We start from the raw sequence: 6,000 nt of genomic DNA on the forward strand, positions 1-6,000 counted from the left end.
TACAGATGGAGGAAAATAATGCTTCACCCTTTTTGCCTTCACTCACCCTGATTTCTCCTTGGTCTACCAGCAGCATCCCAAGCTGACCCCTGCATGGCAGAGATAAAGCCTCCTGTGGTGCAGTAGTCCCAAAGGAAAGTTCATTGCTACTCTATGTCCGATAATACCATCCCAGCTGGATTGTTGCTACTTGTTATTTCTCAACAAGATGTCTTCCTGGGTCCACTAACACAGTTATTGCCTGTTGAATTTCTCATGAAAACCAGGGTACAGACTCCTCCTCATCCCCACATCCCCAAGATTTGCCGCACTGACATCTTCTGTTTATCAGACATTCACAAGGGAATTGCGGAGAGGGAAAGGAACCATTCATCTAGGAAAGGTGATGCATATCAGCTGTCACTGTCCCGGGACGCAAGGTTATTCCTCCAAAGAGGGAGTCCCAGGGCCCACCACTCCTTGACCCCTGGGCTGGCACCATGTTTCCATACCTACCACCCATCTCCCTGTCTTCTCAATTTCAACATGGCAGTCCCAGTCTTGGTCTCCTCCTTCCCACTCCCCTAGTCAGCCAGAGCAAACAAAACATTCATCTACATTGTATATTATATGCTGCAGCATGCCTTGCCCCCAACTTGAAGATAACTTTACATCATTAAACAAACCACTTAACACCTTAGCCTGAAGCTCTGCTTGTTTGGTCATTCACAGAGTTCGGGGCAAGCCCCATAACAAGGACCAGGGACTTGCTTCCCTCTGTGAAGCAAAAAGTGCTCATGAAATTTGTTTCCCACCATAGCAAAGAGACAGACGTCCTAAAGACAAATTCCAGCTTCTACCTAAGGAGTCCCATTAAGTATAAATGCAGAAAGTTTTTTTTTTTTAAATCCCCCTTTCCCGTGTTCAATGAATCAGAAATACTGGGCTTCCCATTATACATGCAGTCAGCCTTCTCTTAGCTGTTTGGCACCAGAATATCCCTGTATCTTTCATGACTCTGTTCTGAATCAGCTAGTCCTCCCTCTGGCCAGGACATCTTATTGGTAGGACCTTGTCCTTTCTTGATATCCTTTGTCTAACAGGATCACTCCTTTCCTCAGGCTCTCAATAGAATGACGGGAGAGTAAAGGTTCTTACCCAGCTACTGATTTTCTGGTGGGAGAGGGGGAAGGGAAGGTATCACATTAATATCGGGGAACAAGAACCCCCGAAGCACTAAGGACAGCACCGCATTGTCATATCCTCGTCATCCCTAAGACCATATTGTAGGTCTTAGTAATCAGTCAGCTGCTATTAGATGAAGTCAAACATGAAGTCTGGTTTCTCTGGAGGCAGTAAGCACGTGTAAGATTGCTAACATATTTCTTAGAGTCTCAGACGTATTAGAGGCAGAGGTGGGAGTTTGGGATTGTCTACCTGGAAAAAGTAACCAATTTAATAGAATCGCATTCCTCTCTGATAGACCTGAAATGTTCTCATTCTTTGTCACTGATTTGTAAGTCAGATAAGCTCTTCCAATTTTGCTCTTTCTAAAGCCTGGCTTAACCCACATCACCATCATCTGTGAGCTTGTGAAGAAATTTCACTTCCTTCTCTACAGCTATTTCTGCAATGTGTGACTTTTCGGGAGGGAGGAAAGGGCTTTCTGTTTCCAGGGTGGGAACAAGTATGGAGTGAGTCCTCTGTGTGGTTTTAACCTCTACTGTGTATCTTCATCATTGCTCACCTGTATCAAAACCATCCATCAGACCCAACCAAGAGGAGTCACATGATCACCGTTTGTCCCCAAGAGGCAAATCTGAGATGTTGTGGCATCAAGGGGGGTTGGTAGGGGCAGGGACTAATCACCGTTGGCATACACGGTATCATTTGTAAAAAAGAGAAAGGGAAAAGTTGAGAGTAGTAATTTACAGATGGGTGCAGGGCAAGGGAAGAGGAGAAAAAGAGAACGTTAAGTATAGATCTGCACTGTTTCCAGTAGCCTACAGTGTCTTCTGATGTTGAGAGATGCCCACAAAGGATAGTGAAGCATTTGGTGAGCTCCCTTAGCTCTTCTGACTCCAGCCCGATATAGAAGTATGGGGAAAGCTTCGTTGTTCAGTTGAGTCTGTCACTAACTTAATGCTGGCCTGAATGATGTCCGCAGCTACCTAAAAGGAAGAGGTATTAAAGGAAAAGAAACCCCTAAATAATAGGCAGATGATCACAACTCAGGATCCTGGTGTCAGTTTCTCTTCAGTATCCCAGTGTGACCTGGAGTTAATTCCTGGATGCAGGAATTCTCAAAAGTCACATGCCAGATGCACCCCCTCCACTGGCTAGAATCCTAAGGGATTCACCTGGCTCAAAAATTTCCCCAAAGCACAGCCAGATGTTTCAATACACATAAGATGTCCTTCAATTCTCCCTGCAGTGTTCATCATCATTGGCCTTGGGGCTTCCTTGTGACTCTCCGATGAGGGTCTTTCTCTTGTTGTTAGATGTTTCCTTTGGTGATACTGAACTAGAAAGTGACGGAGAACAGGCTAGAGATACAGAGGACCAAGGGAAAGACTTAATGAAAGAAGCTAAATCAATTGTTTTGTTGTGGTTGCTTGGTTGTTTTGTAATGGATGAAGGGGGTATTGAGAAATGTAAGGTTGCAGAAGGGGATATGAAATGTCAGTGGGTGATTCAAACAGGATTTGCCAAAGATACAAGTTAAAGATTTTGCGTAGTACCTTTGCCTGTTTGGAGAGGGCTTCTTTGAATGCAGGCCAATGCAGAATCAGAGCTACATGGAGATACAAAGGGTTACATGAGCATTTTCAGAAAGCAACCTGGAGGGGGCGGAGCAAGATGGCGGAGTCGTAGGAGACCTGGATTTCGTCTGGTCTCAGGAACTCAGCTGGATAGGGATCAAACCATTCTGAACACCTACGAACTCAACAGGAGATCAAAGAGAAGAATAGCAACAACTCTCTGAACAGAAAAGCGACCACTTTCTGGAAGGTAGGATGTGCAGAGAAGTGAATCCGAGGTGATATTCGGGAGGATAGACGGCGGAGGAGGGGGCCTCGGTCAGCCGCTTCTGGCACGTGCTAGAGCCACGGAGCACAAAATCGGAACTTTTAGAAGCCGGCTCCGCTGAGGGACATCGCTCCAGTGGCTAAGCAGGGGGTGGGTCTCAGGACCCTCGGGGTCACAGAAAGACCGGGGCTGCCTGAGTACGGCAGAGCTCCCAGGGATCGGAGTGGGGAAGCCGGCTGCAGAGATGGAGCCGAGGCGCGGGCTCTCAGCTCGGGGTTGCCATAAACCATGATCCACGGCACAGTCGGGCCACTGCTCCTCTAGAAGGGACCCAACAAGCGGCAGATCTGGGGAGACACCCCTTCCTCCCCCGGGAGGAGGGGCGCGGGAGCACACTGCAGGGATCTCCTGGGTTTGGAGACTCCACACGGGGTCGGGTGCCAGAGATACAAATGCTCGGTCACAGGCTGGGTGAGCACGGAGTGCAGCCGGAGACCAGGGAGACGGGAGTGATTGACTGCTTTTCTCTGGGGGTGCACTGAGGAGCGGGGCCCCGAGTTCTCGGCTCATCCCGGGCAGAGATTGGGAGGCCGCCATTTTCACCCTCGTCCTCCAAAGCTGAACGGAAAGCTTACAGGGAACCAAAGCTCCCGAGAGCAAACCCGAGCAGCTTGCTTAGCCCAGACTGGCAAGGGCAGGGCAATTCCGCCTCCGGCAAAGACATTCGGAAACCACGGCAACAGGCCCCTCCCCGAGAAGATCAGCACAACCGCCAGCCAAGATCAAGTTTACCGATCAATGAGAACAGCAGAACACCAATGCTAGGGGAATACTGCACATAGAATTCATGGCTTTTTTACCATGATACTTTAGTTTTTCAAAGTTAATTTTTTTAACTTTTTTTTGAATTTTTCTTTTTCCCTTTTTCAACCAACATCTTATCAATCCCTTTTTTAAAACAACATTTTTATTTTTCATTTTTAGACTGATATTCTATCCCTTCATAATAGTTACCCTTATTTTTGGCATATATATATAAGTTGTTCTCTCTTTAAAATTTTGAGATACAGTTTCTTTTAACAGATCAAAATATACCGTAAATCTCTAGTGTATGGTTTTGTTCTAGTCTCCTGCCTGATCACATTCTTTCCCCCTTTTTTTTTCTTTCTTTCTTTTTTTTTTAAGTCCCCTTCTTTCTTTTTTCAAACAACTTCTTATCAATTCCTTTTATAAAATTTTTTATAATTTTCATCTTTACAATCATATTCCATCCCTTCATCATATCAATTCTTATTTTGTACATATATAAGTCTTTCTTTCTTTAAAATTTTGGGAGGCACTTTCTTCTATCAGACCAAATACACCCAAAATCTAGTGTGTGGCACTGATCTGTGCACCAGCCTGATCATATTTGATCATATTCTGTTTTTTTTTTGTTTTGTTTTGTTTTTATTTGTTTTTATCTTGTTCTTTTTCTTTCTTTTTTCTTTCTTTCCCTTTCTTTTCCCCTGGTTTCAGGTCTTTTCTGATTTGTTTAGAGTATATTTTTTAGGGACATTGTTACCCTGTTAGCATTTTGTTCTCTCATTCATCTATTCTCCTCTGGACAAAATGACAAGACGAAAAAAATCACCTCAACCAAAAGAACAAGAGATAGTACCGACTGCCAGGGACCTACTCAATATGGACATTAGTACGATGTCGGACCCAGAGTTCAGAATCATGATTTTTTTTAAAGATTTATTTATTTATTTATTCATGAGAGACACAGAGAGAGAGAGAGAGAAAGGCAAAGGGAGAAGCAGGCTCCCAAGGAGCAGGGAGCCCGATGCAGGACCCGATCCCAGGACTCTGGGATCATGACCTGAGCTGAAGGCAGACGCTCAACCATCTGAGCCACCCAGGCGCCCCAGAATCATGATTTTAAAGATACTAGCTGCGCTTGAAAAAAACATGGAAGTTATTAGAGAAACCCTTTCTGGAGAAATAAAAGAACTAAAATCTAACCAAGTCGATATCAAAAAGGCTATTAATGAGGTGCAATAAAAATTGGGGGCTCTAAGTGATAGGATAAATGAGGCAGAAGAGAGAATTAGCGATATAGAAGACCAAATGATGGAAAATAAAGAAGCTGAGAAAAAGAGAGATAAACAACTACTGAATCACGAGGGCAGAATTCGAGAGAAAAGCGATACCATAAGACAAAACAACATTAGAATAATTGGGATCCTAGAAGAAGAAGAAAGAGAGAGGGGGGCAGAAGGTATATTGGAGCAAATTATAGCAGAGAACTTCCCTAATTTGGGGAACAAAACAGGCATCAAAATCCAGGAGGCACAGAGAATCCCTCTCAAAATCCATAAAAATACATCAACACCCCAAAATCTAATAGTAAAACATACGAGTCTCAGAGACAAAGAGAAAATCCTGAAAGCAGCTCAGGAGAAGAGCTTTGTAACCTACAATGGTAGAAACATTAGATTGGCAACAGACCTATCCAAACAGACCTGGCAGGCCAGAAAGGACTGGCATGATATCTTCAGAGCACTAAACGAGAAAACTATGCAGCCAAGAATACTATATCCAACTAGGCTCTCATTGAAAATTGAAGGAGAGATAAAAAGCTTCCAGGACAAACAAAAACTAAAGGAATTTGCAAACACAAAACCAGCCCTCCAAGAAATATTGAAAGGGGTCCTCTAAGCAAAGACAGAGCATAAAAGCAGCATAGATCAGAAAGGAACAAGACAATATACAGTCACAGTCACCTTACAGGCAATACAATGGCACTAAATTCCTATCTTTCAATAGTTACCCTGAATGTAAATGGGCTCAATGCCCCAATCAAAAGACACAGGCTGTCAGATTGGATTAAAAAACAAGACCCATCGGTATGCTGTCTGCAAGAGACCCATTTTAGACCCTAAAAAAGACACCCCCAGATTGAAAGTGAGGGGGTGGAAAACAATTTACCATGCTAATGGACACCAA

General features: G+C 44.1%; 1 protein-coding gene across 1 annotated transcript in view; it reads left to right on the forward strand.

Annotated features, from left to right (window-relative positions):
- PTPRT (protein tyrosine phosphatase receptor type T) overlaps positions 1-6,000 on the forward strand; it is a 1,128,529-nt gene that overhangs the window by 916,363 nt on the left and 206,166 nt on the right. The window lies entirely within an intron of this gene.

This window comes from Callorhinus ursinus, unplaced genomic scaffold, assembly GCF_003265705.2.
Source record: "Callorhinus ursinus isolate GAN/ISIS: 27379988/994484 unplaced genomic scaffold, GSC_fseal_2.0 scaffold38, whole genome shotgun sequence".
Taxonomy (NCBI): domain Eukaryota; kingdom Metazoa; phylum Chordata; class Mammalia; order Carnivora; family Otariidae; genus Callorhinus; species Callorhinus ursinus.